General features: G+C 39.3%; 1 protein-coding gene across 10 annotated transcripts in view; it reads left to right on the forward strand.

Moving 5' to 3' along the window:
* Positions 1–19,121, forward strand: part of Spop (speckle type BTB/POZ protein) — an 84,633-nt gene that overhangs the window by 32,439 nt on the left and 33,073 nt on the right. For 5 of the 10 annotated variants that reach the window (XR_009380713.1, XM_059271592.1, XM_059271589.1 and 2 more), the window contains 2 exons: positions 10,900–10,950; positions 18,050–18,133. The exons of 1 other annotated variant lie outside the window; for it this stretch is intronic. The gene's annotated coding sequence lies outside the window, so the exon portion shown is untranslated. Of the gene's footprint in view, positions 1–238; positions 304–10,899; positions 10,951–18,049; positions 18,134–19,121 lie in introns of those variants that run through there. 4 more of the 10 variants (XM_059271594.1, XM_059271598.1, XM_059271591.1 and 1 more) reach the window with 3 other exon arrangements.

The following is a 19,121-nucleotide window of genomic DNA, read 5'->3' on the forward strand; positions in this document are numbered from 1 at the left end:
TGGGGGGGGAGACTGCAAGAGTGGGGCAGAGGCCAACTAGATGGCTAGTGTGTAAAATCACTTGCTCTGCAGCCTAGCAACCTGAGTGTTCTATCCATAGAACTCAAAGTGGAAGGAGAGAACCGACTCCTGAAAGTTGTCCTTTGACTTCCATGTGCATCCTGTGGCATATGTGTACCACTTACAGGCGCATGCACACACACACACACACACACACACACACACACACACACACAATCAGAGAAGATCAGCAGCAGCAGCTGGGGGAAGGAGAGTTGGTTTTCTTGACAAACGTGGCCACTGGTAGGTTCCTCATGTCTGTGCATATGAACAGCACTGATGGGACTCAGTGAGTTAAAAGAGAGACAAAATTTAGAGGCATAATAATTATATGTATTTTAAGTCAGACTTAAATAATTGTATAAGGGAATTTTCTGAGATTAAGTATGGCCTAGAGTTGGGCATAGTGGCATGGGCCTGTCTTCAGCTACTCAGGAAGCTTAAGTAGGAGGGTCACTTGGCCTTGGGAAATTCACTAGATAGCATAGTGAATCCCTGTCTCAAAAATGTATCTAATCTGTATTGTAAATCTGTGGCTTTGTTAAAAAAAAAAAAAAAAAAGTTTATGACCAAAGTAAAGAGAAAATCCTGTTGAGTGCCAAAAAAGAAAAGAAGCAGGCCACTGTTGAAAAATGAACGTTTTCTTAGAAGAGCCTCCGTGTTCTCGGCTCTGTAGGAACAGAATGTCTTTGTTGTTGTTGTTGCTTTTTGTTTGTTGATACAGGGTCTGGTGACATAGCTCAAGCTGTCCTTGAACTCCTGCCTCTAGCAAACTGGAATTATAGGCATGTGCCACCACACCTGACTAGAATGCCATTATAGCTGCACCAAGAAGATGATTGGGCTGTAGGCTGTAAATCGCATGGTGGGTTAGTGCACATGATATCATCCAAGGAGTAGGGACTGGCTGTTACTTTTGATTGAGTTCACAAAGTCTATAAAAAGGAGACTCCCCCCACCCCTCCCAGCTCCTTTCCTCCTACCTCTTAAGAGGTGTCTTGAGTTAGTAACAGGAAGCTAGCAATGAGCCAGTGTGGTGCACAATAATCCTAGCTCTGGGAGGCAGAGGCAGTGGCAGGGGGATCTCTCAAGAGACCAGCCAGGTCTAAATAGGCCAGTCTGGTCTACATAGTGAGTTCCAGGCCATCCAGGGCTACATAGTGAGACCCAAAAGAGGAGCTAGCAATGTAAATGTCTAGGAAAATGATCTTTAAGGAACTTTGAGCAAGGAAGAGAGAGTCAAGGGCCTGAGATGGAAACAAGTTTGACTTGTTTATAGAAGGCCAGTGTGTTTGGGAAGAAGGGTAGGCCACGAATTAATGAGCTAGCTCCCGTATATAAGGATCCTATAGGGTCTGTTACAGAGGCTGAATTTTATTTTAAATGTGGTTAAGAGAAAAAGTGGCATGATCTGTTGGCATTTTAAAAAATTTACCATGGCTACTTTGTAGAGAATAGGCTGAGCTACAGAGGAAGCCAGGAGATGAGTTAGGAGCACAGGTAACACTGTTCAGGGGAGAACACTGTGGCTTGGCCACAGTGGATAATAGGGAGTAAAGAAGCCTCGTGCCAGATAGGACTTGATAATGGGTGGGATACGCAAACACAGGGTTTGGCTTGAGCAACTGTTGAAGGTGGTGGCAGTTAATGTTATACTAGACACCACAAATAAATGTAATTAAAGAACTGTAGAAATTCTGCTTTTTAATTCTGTAAATTGGGGCAAAGGAGCAGCAGAGGTCTTTAGAGGAAAAGGTACTGGTTTCCTGGAAACAGTAGACTATTATTCTGACAGGTTGGAATAGTAAACATTGTATTTTAAAGACCTGATGGATGAACTGTTAATGTGTGGAAAGTCATTCTAGAAGAATTAGATACACAGTATCTGTTCCCAGTACCCAGTCTGAAAGAAAAATATGAATCCAATCAATGGCTTGCTGATGTCTCCATTAATAATGATGCTCAGATGCTGGGCGTTGGTAGCCAGGTGGTGGTAGCACATGCTTTTAATCCCAGTACTTGGGAGGCAGAGGCAGGTGGATCTCTGTGAGTTCAAGGCCAGCCTGATTTACAGAGTGAGTTCCAGGAAAGCCAAGGCTACACAAAGAAACCCTGTTTTCAAAAACCAAAACATATATATGATGTTCAGAACTCATTAGAATCTAAGACTGTTTTTACGGAGTTGCCACTTAAAAATGAAATTGAGCCAGGAACAATGGCACGGCACATTTCAGCACTGAGGAGGCTAAGTCAGGAGAATCAGAATTTCTTCTTCTTCTTCTTCTTCTTCTTCTTCTTCTTCTTCTTCTTCTTCTTTTTTAAAGATTGATTTTATTTATTATATATACAGTGTTCTGCCTATATGTCTGCCTGCAGGCCAGAAGAGAAGAGGGCACCAGATCTCATTACAGATGGTTGTGAGCCACCACATGGTTGCTGGGAATTGAACTCAGGACCTCTGGAAGAGCAGCCAGTGCTCTTAACCACTGAGCCATCTCTCCAGCCCCTGAGAATCAGAATTTCAAAGCCATCCTTGGCTACATAGTGACTTTGAAGCCAGACTGTGCTCATAAGATCCTAGCTAAAAAAAAGAAAAAGAAAATTAAATAAAAAATCAAATCAAATTGCAAGCTAGAGTATATAAACATGCTTTCTGTGAGATATTTTCCCAATTTTCTACATGTTGAATAAAGACATATAACATATATCCTCACATGTAACCTTATGTAAGAATCGAGAAGTCAAAAGATTAGACTGTTAGATTAGTAGTTAAAAAGGCTTGTAGTCTAACTTAAGCTCCTTAATAACCATGTGACCAGGACAGCTGGGAAGCTTATTTCCTTGTTTGTAAAATGCTTATTCTGTATGCTTCACTAAGTTGGTAAAAATACCAAATAAGATCATGAATGTCCGAGTGCTTTGAAAACAACTGAAGCCACTTAGTATTGAATGCAGGTCTGCTTTTGAGGGAGTCCTTATATAGCCCAGAACACTGAAAACACTGGTCCTTGGGAGGCTTTGGAGGGGAGGCCAGGAGGAGGAGGTAGGGATACATAGATTGTATCACAGCTCTGAATTTTGAAGTTATAGATTCTACTTTAGTGGTCAGTTGTACCTATTCAAGTGGCTTTATAGTAAACAAAGTGACTTGTAAAAGGTGGCTCTGAATTAATTGAAGGTTTATGATGTACGAGTAAGTTTGATTTTACTCCCTTACGTGATAAGCAGAACTTTATTTGTAGTCTTATTGCTAAAATGAAGACAACAATATAAGGTTAGTTTTTTTCTTACTTTCCCCCCCTTTTCTCCCTTTATTTTTGATTTGGGCTATGAAGTGGATTTTGATTTGGTTTATTTGGAATTGTATTTTCCCTCAAGAAGTGAAAAGTACAAATATGCCAGAGATAGAACAAACAGGAAAAGTAAAGGAAGGAGAAATATTAGAAAGACAAAAGACTTTAAATATTTCAAAGAAGTCCTCTCCACTCAAAAACAAAAAGTGTCAAGTGTTTTTTGGAAAATGTATCTTTACGTTCTCACACACTAAAATCCGAGGTCATTAGAGGGGGGGATTGATTGGTCTTCAGGGAGGAAGGATCGGTCTTCAGAGTGGCATGTTAGAGGGAATGAGGAGGTGCACCATTCATTATGAAAAACATTCCCTACAGGGACCAAAGTCTTTCTGAAGGCTTGTTGAGTTACTGGAGCTTACTTTTGTTTAAGAAGTGCTTCCTTGCTAAAGTGAGGGAAGCCAGTGTCCTTCTCCTCTTTGCTTAAGTCACCCACTGCTATATTATTCCCATCAATCATAGGAAAGGTATTTTACAAGCAGATTTTCACTAATGAGATCTGATTAAATTCATTGGCTTTTGGGGTATGATGGGGCTTCATTCAGACAACATAATTGTCTATTTAAAAGAGTACTTTGTTTTTATTTTTCTAATTCTCTATTTCCGCTGAATTTTCATTGAAGTTTTTTTACAAAGCCAAATAGAGATTGTGAGAAATACTATCAGTTAAAGAAGTTATCCTTAGTTTCCCATCCTTGCTCCACAGAGAATGTAATATGTATCCTTTCAATGTAGTATAGGTATGGATATGAAAATGTATTGCTTTATGTGTTCAGTCCTTTATAATAAATTTTATATGGATTTTTAAGTACTTATTATGTATACTGTATATATGAAGATTCTTTTTCTTTTTTCTATACATGGTTTCTCTAGTAGTCCTGGCTGTCCTGGAGCTATCTATAGACCAGACTGGCCTCAAACTAACAATAGATACTTCTGCCTCTACCTCTTAAGTGCTAGGATTAAAGGTATATGCCACCACACTTGGCTAAAGATTCTACAGCAATCATTTTTTCATTTATTCTTATTTTCTGACCTCTATCCATGTTGCTATATATATGCTCGGCCATTCATGTTTTGTTTTGTTTTTGTTTTTGTTTTTTTTTTTTTTTTGGTTTTTCGAGACAGGGTTTCTCTGTGTAGCTTTGCGCCTTTCCTGGAACTCACTTGGTAGTCCAGGCTGGCCTCGAACTCACAAAGATCCGCCTGCCTCTGCCTCCCGAGTGCTGGGATTAAAGGAGTGCGCCACCACCGCCCAGCTCTTGTTTTGTTTTTGAGATAGGGTCTCACTCACTATGTGGCCCTGGCTGGTCTGAAACTCTCTATGTAGACCAGGTTGGCCTTGAACTCACAGAGATCCGCCTGCTTCTGCCTCCTGAGTTCTAAAATTAAAAACATGCACCACCATGCCTTGCCCTAGGCTTCCTGTTTTAATGATACTATTTTTATTTCATAGTATCACAACTCTGTTGATTTTTTTTTTAATTTGTCATTATAGACAAAAATACCAAAGAACATAGGTATCTTGTGTGTGTGTGTGTGTGTGTGTGTGTGTGTGTGTGTGTGTGTGTGTGTGTTGCTCCTTTCTTTTTTCGTTCAGTGGTTTGAATTTGTTTGTTTTTTATCTAAAGTTTCATTTGAGTTTCCTACTTACTCCAGTAACTTATAGTCATTATTTGAAGGAGTAAGGGGAATGAGGAAAACCTTTATATAATTTTAGTACTTCTTTTTTTTACTGGTGTGAAAAGTGCCAAAAATTTCTTTCCTATGGACCCTTTGTACAATTTGATAATGAGAGCTTTGCATTTTAATATTTTGCATTTTGTCTTTTTAAAATCTTTATTATTTTTATGTGCATTGGTGTTTTGCCTGCATGTTGTCTGTGTGAAGGTGTCAGATCCCCTGGAACTGGAGTTATACACAGTTGTGAGCTACTATGTGGGTGCTGGGAATTGGACCCATGTCTTCTGGAAGAGTAGCCAGTGCTCTTAACTGCTGAGCCATCTCTCCAGCCCACATTTTATTGTTTTAAATCTAATATCTGTTTCCATAAACTTCCATAACTATTGAGATTTTCCTCTTCTATGTAGACTAGGCTGTTCTTGATCTTGTGATTTCTCCTGCTTCTGCTTCCCAAGAGCTAGGATTACGGGCTGTACCACCACGCTCAGCTCTTCTACTACTTTTTAACTACCTGGATACTATAATTCACCAAATGTGGGACTGTTTAATGACCTCTGACCCAGTCTGTGCAGTTCTTGTGTTGCCTCAGAAATTCAGCATGTCCCAGTTGTAGCTGCTAAACCACTGGGCTGTCACTAGAAATATATAAAAATGCAGTGCTATCACATTATCAGATTCTTAGAAGAATCTATAAGGAAAGAAAATTTCAGAGCTTCACCTTAGTAAAAGAAGACCAATGTTCTGAATTATGAAAGGTTTTCCTCATCCTTCTGCCTCCCTCAGATTTAATGGCTATAAGTGCTACAAACAAGGGGTAGCATTTTTAAAATATAATTTTACATTGGTATTAGTTTAGAATTACTTCCTATAAATTTTGTCTAAGGGATCATATATTTCAATGACCAATGATTTCCACTTTAAAATTTTTCTTTGTAGCCTTTAATTTGCTGTGCTTTATTTGTTATTGAGAGGTTGAGTATATTTTTAATTTGCACCCTGCATGTTTTTCCCCTTTAAACCTGGATCCTATTCAGAGGTTTCCAGCACTTGGAGTCTAGAAGTGTTACAATGAAAACTGTTTCTCTTCTCTAATAACACACACTGCCTGTTGCAAGTGTCAATTAGGACTTCTTTTAACAACTAGTTTGGGCAGCAACCCGTGTCATGACTATATAGACTGTCTTTAAGAATTTGGGAAGAACTGATATACTGAGTATTTTTTTAACAACCAATATGACCTTGAATTGGAAACCACATTAATAAAACTCGAGTCAGATGTCTGTGTTCTTTCAGATGTGTTCTCATCTTAGGGTATGGCTCAAGTCCTAAGTACCAAGATTGGAAAGTACCTTAGATTCAGGCATATTCTCACTTTTATGTGGATGAAGTATTCCATCAAAAGTGCAAATGCAGTGAGGCTTGCTTCCAACCTGTAATTCCAGCACTTGGAAGGCTAGAGAGTAGAGAGTTTTAGATAAGCCTGGGCTAAACAGCCAGATCCTGCCCCCCCAAAAAAGGGGGGGAGCAAAATAAATGCTGTCTATATGCTGAAATATGTCATTCACTAGAAAGTTTTATTTAGTGAATATTCTTCCTTATGCCATGGTAATCGTGGAGTTTGAAAGGAATTGATAACCTATTCTTTGTCACATCAACTCCACATTTTATACTTTATGTTGCAAAGATATGTTTGTTTGCTCGGTTGCTCAAATGTACATATGTCTGTGGGTAGAGCTGCCTCATGTGGGTACTGAAAACAAACGAGTTCTCTGCAAGAACACTACTTGCTTTTGACCACTGAGCTGTCTTTCAGCCCTAAGACATGTCTTATCTTAAATCTTTCTTTAGAACACGAACACTAGCTGAGTGCTGGTGCACGCCTTTAATCCCAGCACTCAGGAGGCAGAGGCAGACAGATCTCTGTAGACCAGCCTGGTCTACAGAGAAAGTTCCAGGACAGACAGGGCTACATAGAGAAACCCTGTCTTGAAGAACAAAAAGAAAGAACACTAACACTATGGAGTTTGCTTTCTCTTCTAGAAATTGCCATGAATCTTTTTAGTAAAAAAGTATGGTTTTTTTTTTTTTAAACTATAGTCATCCTCTTGGTCTGTTTCATCTGGGTACATAACAGCATCTATTATTCTGTGGCAATCAAAATAATACAAAGAATTTTCTTCTTAAGGACCAATAAGATGGCTCAGTGGATGGCAGAGGTGCATGCTGCTAAGCCCAATGACCTGAGTTTGTTCCCTGGGACCCACATGGTGGAAGGAGAGAACCTGTTCCTGCAGTAGTCCTCCACACATCCACTGTCATGTGCATGCTCACACAATAAAATACACACAAGTAAATGCAAAAGGGAGGAGGTACTTCTTCTTGGTGCTGGAGAAATTGCCTTTGCAGATTCAGTTCCCAGCCCCCAAATAGTGGCTCATAATTGTCAGTTAACTCCAGACCCAGACAGTTCAGTGCTCTCTTCTGGCCTCTAGCAAGCACAACATTCATATACTTACATATATACATGTAAGCAAAACCCTTCATGCATATAAAGTAAAAATAAATCTTTAAAAATATAGTATTTAAGGAACTGTTCTTTCTTTTTTGGCTTTTTGAGACCGTGTCACTATGTAGCCCTGGCTGGCCTGGAACTCTATGTAGACCAGACTGGCCATAAGTTCAGAAATCTACCTACCTGCCTCTGCCTCCCAAGTGCTGGGATCAAAGGAGTGTACCACCACTGGAGGCCCGTACATTTTTCTTATAATTCTTTTGTTTACATGTTTATTTTAAAAAAATATTTTACCTTATAGTATAAATAAAACATGCTCAGTTTTTACAAACTTCTGTTGTGCATTGTCAGCTAGTTACCATAATACAGGAGTTCTTAACTCTTTTTGCCCTCAAGGATGTTATCACTGAAAACAGGTATTTTGCTTTGTTGGGGGAAAATATACTTTTATTAACTTTTTGGGCATCTATCGTCTGTTAATATTAAAAGCATAAGCCCAAACCTTGTTCATGTAAAAAAATGCTAATTTTAAGAGGCTGGAGAGATGGTTCAGTAGTTAAGAGCACTGGCTGTTCTTACAGAGGTCCTGGGTTCTATTTCCTAGCAACCACATGGAAACTTAAAACCATCTATAACTGTAGTCCAATGGGATCCAATGTTCTCTTTCGGTGTGCAGACATACATGCAGATAAAACATCCATTACATAAAATAAATAAATCTTTAAGGCCAGATATGATGGCACACATCTTTAATCCCAGCACTCAGGAGGTAGAGGCAAGCAGATCTCTGAATTCAAGGCCAGCTTGGTCTACAGAGTGAGTTCCAGGACAGTCAGAGCTACACAGAGAAACCCTGTCTTGAAAAATAAAACAAAAAATTGAAAAAAATTGCTAATTTATAGAGAGGTAATTTTTTGTTTGTTTTGAGGAAGGGTATCCTTATGGATTCCAAGCTGGACTGGAGCTTTAGTTAGTCTGTATCTCTTACCAACCTCAAACTTATCCTCAAGCCTTATTTTTCCAAGTGCTGGAAAACAGGCATGTGCCCCCACAGGAATGTGTAGAATTACTGTGAAATCCTCAAAGGATGGAAGTTCAGAAGGAAAGTTGAATTCAGTCATTTATTAAATGGGTTTGTTTCTTGTCTTCCATGTGCCAGACACTGTCTAGGTACAGCAACAAAACACATAAATCTACCTTTGAACAGCTTATTTTTCAGTTAGAGGAAACAGATTGTAAAAAATATAGTATGCTAGATGACTTTATCTAGTATAGAAAAAATAATGAGGCAGGAATAAGACTGTGCCAGGGAGAAAGTTGCATTTTAAGGGTATCAGGGAAAGCTCTCACAGGGATGGTGACAATTAAGGAGTCAGCAATGGCAGGGCGTGTGCCCCGATCATCTCTCAGGGCCTGGAGAACATTACCAAGACAGCAAACTGCAAGTACAAAGCCCTGAAACAGGAATGAGCCTGCGCTGTGAGGAACTACAACAAAGAGAAGTGGTACAGCTGGAACATTGCGAGCTTAGGAGCTGGAGCTGAGGCTCGAGAGCTACAGAGTACCGCTTGTGCGGCCCCTTTGGGCCATTGTATAGACTGGCTTTTACTCAGAGTGAGATGGGGTGACTGGAAGTTCCCTTGACCACTGTGACATTCCACAAAGCAAAGAAAATACGTCTGTCCTGATTTTGCTCTTTCAGAAGCTTCCTTCTCATATAATTGGAGTGTTAAGTGGTGGCTCCTAGAGAATAGTCACACGCATTACATTTCAACCCTTATATCAGTACAGGAAACTTCTGAAATACAGGTCTTACGTTTCACAATTAAATTTTAAGTAATATGATAGGATATTGGGCTGTAAGTATTTATTCTTGGGTGACCCTGTTTTATGACCAAGTTCTCAATCCTGAATTATCTTTTAAAAAAAGAAAAGTCAAAGGTGTGTTCTGTGAGGGAGACCTTTTGTTCACTATTTAAATAGTAGAGGGTAGCTAGGTATCTATACCCTGTAGTGTTACTTTAACCTTTTCAGTGTATGGGGCCTAAAATTTTAATTCTGGGAAATTAATTCAAGACAAAACCCAGAAACTTAAGACAAAGTGAGGAAAGGACTAAAGGTTTCTGCTTCAAGAATCACACATATAAGCTGAGTGTGGTGGCGCACGCCTTTAATCTCAGCACTCAGGAGGCAGAGGCAGATGGATTTCTGTAAGTTCAAGGCCAGCCTGTTCTACATTGTGAGTTTCAGGACAACCAGAGCTACATAGTGAGACCCTGTCTTAAAAAAAAAAAAAAAAAATCACGCATATTCAGAGACTTTTCATTTGAAAAAGTAGGCTATCTTCTGGCAGGAAGTTGGTACTTGAAGGCATTTAAATCTTCCTGCCTTTCGGGTGTCCAGAACTGTGTCCATCTGGCTATGCTTACCAATATTTGTTGGATGGATTTGATCTGACTGCTGCTCCTTGATATAACTTGTGAGATTTTTCTAAGTTTTATTTTATGGTCTCTGATTAAAGGTGTCCTGCGGTAACATCCTGTTTAGGGGGTTCTTTCTGTTACTAATAGTAACCACATTTGGTTTTACCAAAATCTGTTACAGTGTAAGGAAAATTAATTTTGATCAGTGTATTAAAGTTCATATGCACACATATGAGAGACTTTGAAGGCTAACCAATGATTTCCACAGTGCCTCATTTTCCCACATTAAAGGAAAATAGGATGTTCTACCTATTTTTGCCTAGGTCCTGTTCCTACAAGCCCAGTTCCCTTTGCAGGATATATGATAGATTATTAAAGCGGTTGTTCCGCAGACAGCAACCAAGATAATCTCACCAATCTTCAACACAAACCCTTTCTCTCCCGTGTATACCTTCCTGCTATTTCCTAAAACCATGTGATAAATGACTTTGTTTAAATGTGTCTTGCTTTGGTGTAATTTAGCCAGACAGCACCTTTAGTAAAGGCATATGTTATACTTTGTAGTAAGTTTTTCTCAACAATATTGACATGGGGCAAGTGATATTTCATTTTTGTTTATAAGCAAGAGTGTTAGAACCAGCTGGTTTTCTGACTTTCAAGTATACCCTTTTTGAGAGCTGAATAAAAAGTAGATCGTTCAGACTAGAGTATTAGAATAGTAATTTTGTCTAGTAAGTCCTTTTATCAGTCATTTCATTGCAAATGTATCACCTGATTTTTGTGAACTTTTCCCTTTAAAGAACAGCCAAAGTAAGATGTGTATGAGACTCAGAATCTAGTTAAGCTGACTCATCATCTCTATTTCCAACAGAGATTTCCTGCTAGACAAGACAAATTAGAGTTTACCTACTGACTTGACTTGGTGAGTTTTATGTAGTTTTATTTATACAGTTTAATCATGAAGGGGTAAAGCAGAATGAAATAGACAAATATTTATCGCGCTTGAAAAATGCACATCTTTAGTGCAGTTTACTGTTTGATTTTAGTGCATATGGAAGGTAAAGTCATATAAAGAAAACATGTTTGATTTTCTTTTTAATGTGTATGTACTTGTATGCGTGTGCATGTGGAGGCCAGAGGGTAGTCTGTCATCTTCAGCAACAGTATCCACCTCCTTTAAGGACAAGGGTATCTTATTGGCCTGGAGTTACCAATTATGATAGGCTGGCTAGCCAGTGAGTCCCAGGGATCCCCCTATCTCTGCCTGCCAGTAATGATGGGTTTACAAGTGAGTGCCACCATGCCTAGCTTTATGTGGATTCTGGGGATTGAACTCAGGCCCTTGTTCTTACAAGGTAAATGTTTTACCAACTGAGCTATCTCCCCAGCCCAATCCAAAGAAACATTTTTGTAAGTGACTCTAATAAAGGTTTTATTCTAAATATCTCTGCTGGGAATGAACTAGAACCTTTTAATCATATCTTTTCTGCTGACTAATATATACTAGGAAAAGGTTATACATACTAATGGGGGAAGCAGTTGTGTTTGGATTTAATTTTTTTTTTTGAGACTTAATGTCGCTATATAGCACAAACTGGCCTCAAACTCATCATCCTCTCAAATGCTAGGATTATAGGTGTATACCAGCAGTCCCAGCTAGGTTTAAATTTTTAATCAAGGGTTGCTAATACATGATATGGAAACAGTAGAGTAAGAAGAACTCCTTAGAGGGTTAAGATTACAGTTTATAAAGCAAAAAGCCGTAAGCAGTGTGGCTTTTTTGGTCTGTAAAAGGAGTTTGAATTTTGAGCATCTTACCTTTTTGTATTGTACCTTAGAACTTAGTTCTTTAATGTTGACTTAAAATCTTGCTACCAAAATGGCTCTCTTCAGGTGTTTACTCTGTGCTCTGATTAATGCCTCAAGCCTCTATGTATACTTTTACAGAGTCTTACTGGACAAAATGAGCGTTACTGCATTTTTTTTTTTTTTTTTTTTTTTAAAGATATATTTATTTATTACGTATACAGTGTTCTGTCTGCATATATGCCTGCGGGCCAGAAGAGGGCACCATATCTCATTACAGATGGTTGTGAGCCACCATGTGGTTGCTGGGAATTGAACTCAGGACCTCTGGAAGAGCAGTCGGTACTCTTAACCTCTGAGCCATCTCTCCAGCCCGCGTTACTGCATTTTAATCTTTTCAGACAAAGGTCATCAGGAACTAAGGGCATTCATTCTCTTAAGATAGACATCTTGTTCAACTTTCCTGTTTTGTCTGCCTATGTGTTTTTACTTTCCCCTTGATTCAAGAATTTGGAATGCACACTGGAGACTGAGAACTTTCTGGGTTTCCTTTGTTCTGTTGAGTTTATTTAGATCCTTAACATAGCTCATTGCCTAGCTAGACTGGCTGCCCATTTAGCTCCCAAGACTCTCCTTGTCTACTTCCAAGTGTTTCTACTCTGGCAACACTTTACCCAAAGAGCCCTCTCCTTTTGCTTTCTCTTTCTCTCTCTCTCTCTCTCTCTCTCTCTCTCTCTCTCTCTCTCTCTCTCTCTCTCTCTCTCTCCCCCCCCTCTCTCCCCCCTTCCCCTTACTCTCTGCCCCCCCCCCCCCACCAATATAGAGTCTCACTTATTTTTGGCCTCAAACTAAGTGACTGAGGATGACCTTTTGACCACTGGTCTTTTCTGCTTCCACTTCCCAAATGCAGAGATTACAGGTATGTGCTATTATGCCCAGTTTATGTGGTGCTGGGAATCAAACCCAGGATTTCCTGTATGCTAGGCAAGAACTCCACCAACTGAGCTCCATGCCCAGGCCAGAATTCGGTTATTTTTGTTTGTTTGTTTGTTTGTTTGTTTGTTTAGGTTTTTGAGGCAGGGTTTCTTTGTGTAACAGCTCTGGCCTTGAACTTACAGAGATCCCCCTGCCTCTAGAGTGCAGAGATTAATGATGTGTGCCACCCACCACTGCCTGGCTGAATTTAGTTATTTTTAAGAAGGAATTTCTGTGTTTAATTTCTAGATAAGACACCTTGCTTCATTTAATAAGGAGATGTGTTAAGACCTAAAGGAGATGACAATGTGTGGCGCGCGTGCATGCGTGCGCGTGCGCACACACACACACACACACACACACACACACACACACACAGGCTGGGAAGGTAGCTCCGTGGTAGAGTACTTGCTTATCTTAGTTGGAGGGGGTTGGGCTTTCCCTTTCAAAACATATTTCTGAGGAAAATTGAGTTCCCTGATAGGTTGTAGTGGTTAATGGGGAACATAATGGGTTGCTTTTGTAGTATGGTAAATGCCCCGTAGCAGGTGAGGCTTTTCTGTTTCCAAGTTAATGAGTTTACTCCTCACTCTATATCCCAATACTGATTCTGACTCTTTTCTTTTATGTTCATTCCTTGGGCCTCTTATCTGGCCAATTTTTATTAGCAATAAATATTTTAAATGATTTTTTTTTCTTATAAGGCCAGCGGATACTATGGGTTATAGGCAGCTCTCTTTGTCAAATGAGATGATTTCAGTTTTTAAATCCCTTGCATGCTGGACACACATGCATAATATTAGAGTTAACCTTTCATCTGTTTATGGTTTAAAGATTTTTTAAAAAGTATTCTGAACTATGTTATAAGGCACCTGAGATGGGTACTGGGAACCAGACTTGGGTCTTTTGTAAGAGCAACATGGCTCTTAGTTGCTGAGACATCTCTTTAGCTTGTTTACTTGTGTATAAAGTTTTAGGTCAGCCAGCAAGATGGCTCAGTGGGTAAAGGCACTTGTCCCCAAGCCTGATGGCCTGAGTTGGATCCCTGGGAACCATATTGTAGAAGGAGAGAACCACATGGTAGAAGGAGAGAACCAACTCCCACAATTCGCCCTGTGCCTTCATACAGGAGTCATGGTATTCACACACACCCACACACAATAAATAAATAAATAGGAAAGTTTTGTTAGAAATACCAGAACCCCCAAACTTGTTTAGACTTGAAATTATGATTTTTCCTTTCTTCCTTCAACTACGACTATAAAAACTTTATACAGTAATCTATGCTTTTCCTCACATCTTGTGTGTGTGGGCATAAATGTGGTGAGCTTTGGGAGTATTAACTAATACTAGAGTCTGCTTTTTACTTTCTCCTATTAAAAATTTTGTTGATTATTTTCCAGCAGAGAAATCTTGGACATGTGGGAGATGTTAAAATCTTTACTTTTACCAAGCTTGCTCATTGTGGTCTTGGAAGGTTTTGGCCATCGTTCCTTAGAAGTAACACATGATGTTAATTTATGAAAATGGAGTCATAAAAAAAGTCCACTCTGAAGTGAAACAGCCCCTTTATAAGCAAGTTTGTTTTTTGATTTGAATTTGTCTTGCTCCATTTTAGACATCTCCCAAGTGATGGATTTGAAACTATGTGTGGAGAGCTTATTCTGATGAGTCCTGTGTGTTGGTTTTTTGGTTTTTTGTTTTAAGCAGCTGGTAGAGTCTTGCTCCCCAGCAGGGGTTCTGTAATTAACAAAGCAGCATATCACCTGCTGGTTTTAGCCTAAGCCTTGTGAAACCTATGCTTGTTTTGGACATGTTTTATTTTTCTGGATTCCCCCATCCAAGTGAAGGTTGAATTTTTTTTTCTCATATGCTGTTATTTGCATGTATTTTGTTTCATAGCTATTTTTGCCTAAATTAAAAAGCAAAATGGAACTCCAAAAGTCTTTCTACTGGAGTTTTTCAGTCCTACAAAGTACTTGAATGGAATCTCCTTTCCAGAGTAAGCTTCTGAGTTTGGAGCATAGATGCATTGCCTTCGCCCAGTGTTATTTTGAGGGTAGAGGATGATGCCAGTGTGTCTGTACCAGTAACTCTTAAAGTGGTGGGTAGATTCTAGGGGAAGGAAATTACTGCCAGGCCCTTAAATTGGCAATGAAATTTTTTTGCATTTTTATTTTTTATTTTTTGCTGTCTGGAAAAGTTGTATCTGAAGTGAAAATTGTTCCATATTTTAACCTTTGAGCTGGCTGCTAGATCTCCTTAGGGACAAGGACAGTTTGTGGTTATTTATAACCTACTGCCTTCTAAAGAGGGCAATAAGGCTGTAAACTCCCAGCATACCCTGAAGCTTGGGAATGAGTGGGAACTTTCTACTGTTAACCTATTGCATTTGGGGAAAGACTCAATACCCTTTCTTGTTCATTGCCAGTTTAACTTTGTATGCGTGAGCCCTGTCAATCTGTTTCTCTGAAACTCTAGCTTTTGGTACTGGAGAAGAAGGAAGGAGTCCTCATAGTCCTCTCAGAATCGGTACTTGCCTAAGAAATGTCTGTAGCCTGGGGAAATCTTACACACTAAATGCTATCTTTGTTTCAGAGTTTCCCACATATACAATAATTTGAAAAACAATGTTTAGAAAAGCTTAGTTAAGTGTCTAGACATAGATGTGTGTTTATGTCTAATTATCTTTGTTTCTATATGTCCGTTTTAAGGTAATCAAGCTGTGTAAAATAGGAAAATTATAGATGGAATCGAAGTAAATGCTAACTATCTGCCTCAATTTGATTATTTTATTGAAATTTATTATATAGAATTTAACTTGAAATAACTTAGAAATTCAGACTGGTTTCCTGACAGTTACTTTTTTTGTTTTGTTTTGTTTTTGGTGTGTGTGTGTGTGTGTGTGTGTGTGTGTGTCAGAGTGTGTGTGTGTGTCAGAGAGAGAGAGAGGGAGAGAGGGAGAGAGCACAATGGGGGTCTCTTTATGTAGTCCTGACTATCCTGGAAGTCACTGTGTGAACCAAGCTGCTCTCAAACTCACAGAGATCCACCTGCCTCTGCCTCCTGAGTGCTGGGATTTAAGGTGTGCGCCTGCTAATGGTACTTTCTATAAGAGAAGTTGTTCTGGGAATTGTGCATCTCTCAGTATTGTCTTGTAGATTCAAGAATTCTCCCATATCCCTGCAGATTCCCTTTTCTCTTCTTTTCTGAGATTAAAAAAAAAAAAAGAATTTTGACTATAGTTTTAAGATGTACTTAATAAATCCTTTCCAGTTTTTTGAGACAGGGTTTCTCTGTATAGTTTTGGTGCCTGTCCTGGATCTTGCTCTGTAGACCAGGCTGGCCTTGAACTCACAGAGATTAGCCTGGCTCTGTCTCCCAAGTGCTGGGATTAAAGGCATGTGTCACTACCGCCTGGACTTAATAAATCTTTTATGAGTAAAATGAATGATGATTTTTTTTTTTTTTTTAAGGTATGCTTGAGGGACTAGGTGGGCTGGATAAAGTGCTTGCCAAGCAAGTGTGAGGACCTAGATTTCCAGAACCCGTATAAAGCCAAGCAGGTAGTAGCCACCTGTAATCCCAGCAGACAGAAATGGGATCCAGGGGCAAGCTGGCTCATTAGACTAGTCAGAATTGGCAAGCTTCTGGATTCAGTGAGAGACCCTGCTAAATAAAAGGGAGAGTGATGGAAGATGTTAACATCAGTGTTTGGCCTTCACACATGCACACATAAGCGCAGGTTCACTTAACACACACGTATGCACCCACCCACATGTGTGAATGCACATATACACATGGATGCATACCACACATGCATATACATACAAAAAATGTATGCCAGATTTTGTATATCTACATTTACTCAGTAGTTCATGAAGTTTAACTTAGTAAATAGGACACACTTAGGGAAAATAGATCCCAAAGAGTCTAGCTACTAAACAACAGGATCATGGAACAAATATTTATTGAATGTCTGTTGTATTAGCACTGGAGACACAGGGAGATGCTATTTTCTTATTGAACATAAATTCTAGTGGGGAATACTAGATAGGTGTGGAAATAGAAGCAAGATAACTTCAGTTAGTGATAATTTAAAAAAAAAAAAATGAGGTAATGTGAAAGAAACAGACTTAGAAGTGAGGACTGCCCCAGATTAGGCCCCAGGGAAGAGCTCTCTTAGGCTACTACATTTTATAGGATACCTAAATGACAGGAGGGGCTCCACGAGAAAGACCTGATGGAGCCAGGTACTGTGCCTCATGCCTCTACTCCCAGCACCTGGGAGGCTATGACAGGAAGATTGCAGTGAGATGAAGGCCAGCCTGGGCTACAGAGTGAGACCCTATCTTAGCGCCTGCCCCCATAGTAGGGGAATGTGAGGAGAGAAAGCTCTCCAGGATGAAGAAAAAGTCTATGTGCTCAGTAGTGATTTGTGCCAACAGAAGTAAAGACTAAGTAAAGCATATTGGTTGAAAAGAAACGTAGGCATTATTATGAGACAGAGAGGCCATGGTAGTCAGGTCATGACAAGAATGCTGATTTTGGGGCTGGAGAGATGGCTCAGAGGTTAAGAGCACTGGCTGTTCTTCCAAAGGTCCTGAGTTCAATTCCCAGCAACCACATGGTGGCTCACAACCATCTGTAATGAGATCTGGTGCCCTCTTCTGGCCTATAGGCATACATGCAAGAAGAATACTGTATACATAATAAATAAATCTTAAAAAAAAAAATGAGCATAAATCACTGAAGAATTTGTGTCTTGTCTCATTTGGATTAAAAATTTATTAAGGGTGTGTGTATGTTTGTGTGTGTTTGTGTGTGTGTGTGTGTGTGTGTGTTCATCTGTCTGTCTGTCTGTCTGTTTATATGTATAGGCCTCAGATTTCTTTCTCCATTGTCCTCCACCTTATTTTTTTGAGACAGGATCTGTTACTGAACCTGGAGCTCACCAACTTGGCAAGACTATCGAGCCAGTAGGCTCCAGGGCTCTCCTTGTCTCTGCCTTCCCAGCACTGAGATTATGCATGTGTGTTGCCACACTTAGCTTTTTATGAGGGTGTTGGAGATTTGAACTCAGGTCTTCATGCTTGTTTTAAAAAGCCAGAATCTAGCATAAGTCAAGGAAGTCCACTTATACTTTAGACCCTTCTTCTCCAAGAACCAGCATTGTTACATTATTTCCATTAGTAAAATCTGACCTAATTTAGATCTTCTTCCTTCTGGTGTAATTTCAGACTGACATCTTCCAGCACCATATTGACAAAGTCATCAAAACCTACAAGTGTACCAGCAGTTTCTTTATCATTCTTCATCACAGTGTGAGTTGTTGATCCTATACACTTGTCCACAAGCCCTAGCAGCAGGAACTGCAGCGATCCGTGGTTGCATTGGCCGCCATGGCCACACTGAAGTAGTTGCTTCTTTTTATCTCTAGATCTACTTAATATTGCAAAATCCTTGTATAGGTACATAGGATTTTTTAATAATGAAAACAAACAAACAAACAAAAAGCAGTAGTCTTGTAAGATTGTACAGAACATGAACTGGACGTGCAAGAAACCCCAACCTTTCCTTTGCTGATTGAGATCTCTCTTCAGTGTTCTTATTTTCATTAAGTGTCTCTACACTGGGGAAAAAAAAAAAAAAAAAAGCCCAGTGTATTTAATATTTCATTAGGTTAGACCAAAGGACAAAGGCTTTACTTATAACAAATATTAAAATCTCATTCAGATATTGCAACAAAAGATGTCAGTATGACCTGTAATAGCTGTCCCTCAGGTAATGAGAAATTATTACTTCCTGGGCTGAATATGCTTGAACATACTAACAGAAGAAACAGAAACTCCTTTTAGGTCACATTAGCCTTTCGAAAACGAATATACACAAATCTTCTATATGTTTTCGGTGTGTATGTTTTTTAAATCAACAGTGGTTTTGTCATCTTATATTTTGGGGAATGTTAACGTCTCTCAGGTTTAAAATAGGTATGACATTGGGAGTTTTCTTTAGAAACTGAACAAATCTTTAAAGCAAAGAAGGTAGAGGTAGGCTTTTAAAAAAAGTTCTTAACTGCTCTCTGGTTGAAAGATCCGTTCCTAGCTCATGCTACATTGTTAGCTCATTTGTGCTGGGTATCATGTTGTGTCACATGCAGTGGCCAATAAGCACTTATTTTGATATACAAAACAAGTTTCATGGTTCAACTTAGTATCTTCATGATCTTATTTCTATCATTTTAAAACTGATGGATATAAAGTTAACTCAGCATGTATGCATCATGTATGAGATATATGTCTGTGTGCATTG

This window comes from Peromyscus eremicus, chromosome 8a (assembly GCF_949786415.1).
Source record: "Peromyscus eremicus chromosome 8a, PerEre_H2_v1, whole genome shotgun sequence".
NCBI classification, from domain to species: domain Eukaryota; kingdom Metazoa; phylum Chordata; class Mammalia; order Rodentia; family Cricetidae; genus Peromyscus; species Peromyscus eremicus.